We start from the raw sequence: 1550 nt of genomic DNA on the forward strand, positions 1-1550 counted from the left end.
TCTGACAATAGTCAAATCGATGGACGACACTAGAAACGGAGAGGATGTTCCATCAATCTCGGAGGAAAATTGGCCACAATATTTCCACAATCTTCATTCAAATGAAACTCTTAACCCAGCGCAGCAAAACATTTGCAATGAGCTACGACAAAATGAATGCCATGGTCAACGCTCTCGTCCTTTAGATTTCATGACAACTGAAAGAGAAATACGTAAAGCTGCGGAAAAGTAGAAAAGAATAATAACTCACCATTTTCGGATAAAATTAGAAATGAAATGATGAAAGCTAGTATTGATACACTGATGCCTGTATATGAGAAAATATTTAATTCAATTCTTAATCAAGGGACCATGCCACAGACTTGGTGTGGTGGTCTTATTACTCCCATTTATAAATCGGGCGGACGAAGCGATCCGGCAAACTACCAGGGTATCTGTGTCTCCAGCTGCCTGGGAAAACTATTTTGTTCTGTCTTAAACCAACGACTTCTCGAGTATATCGTTTCTTTAAATATACTCCAAAAATCTCAAATTGGCTTTTTACCGAATAACCGCACAGCAGACCACGCCTTCACTCTCCGAACCTTGATAGATAAGTACGTTCATAATCACAACGAAAAGATCTATGCCTGTTTTGTAGATTTCAAAAAAGCTTTTGAATCGGTCTGGCATGACGGGCTCTTGAATGAGCTGCTGCAAATTGATGTTGGTGGTTCTTTTTATAACTTAATTAAAAGCTTATATCACAACTCTTCCTGCTCAATTAAAATTGCCCAAAAACAAGGCGATCATTCAGTTATGCGAAAGGTGTGGGGCAAGGCTGTATCTAAAGTCCACTGCTTTTTAATCTTTATAGTAACGACCTACCTTTCGCATTTGAAAATACATTATCTGATCCTTTTGTTTTGCCAAACGGTGCAAAACTAAATTCTCTATTATATGCAGACGATTTAATCATTTTATCACGATCCAAAACAGGACTACAAAATTGCCTCGACTAACTATCTTCATTCTGTACTTCATGGATGATGAAAATCAGTCCCAAGAAAACAAAAATTATGGTTTTTCAGAAACGTGCGAGAAAAAATGCTGATTTTCACTCTTCTAATAGATAGTCAAATAATTGATGTTGTACAAGAGTACACTTACTTCAGTAGGAACTCGAATGTCCTCATCGGGAAATTTTTCAGTGTCACGTGAACATCTCGAGGAGAAAGCTCTTCATGCCCTCTTCAGCTTGAGACGACACACGAATCTTAGCAGACTAAAAGCAGCTCTCGCCTGTAAAATGTTTGATACTATGATCTCCCCTATTCTAACATATAACAGTGAAATTTGGGGTGTGTATGCCAAACCAGATTTTAAGACCTGGGACCGCTAACAAAATCGAGAAGGCACACCTTCAATTTTGTAAACGATACTTGGAGGTAAACAATAAGGCTTCTGATATAGCTTGTAGAGCAGAGCTTGGTCGTTTTCCTTTAAATATCAGAATCAATCAAAAAAATTCTCAAATACATTTGGTATATACAGTCTAAAGATGAGGAATC

This window comes from Porites lutea, chromosome 3 (genome assembly GCF_958299795.1).
Source record: "Porites lutea chromosome 3, jaPorLute2.1, whole genome shotgun sequence".
Lineage (NCBI taxonomy): Eukaryota > Metazoa > Cnidaria > Anthozoa > Scleractinia > Poritidae > Porites > Porites lutea.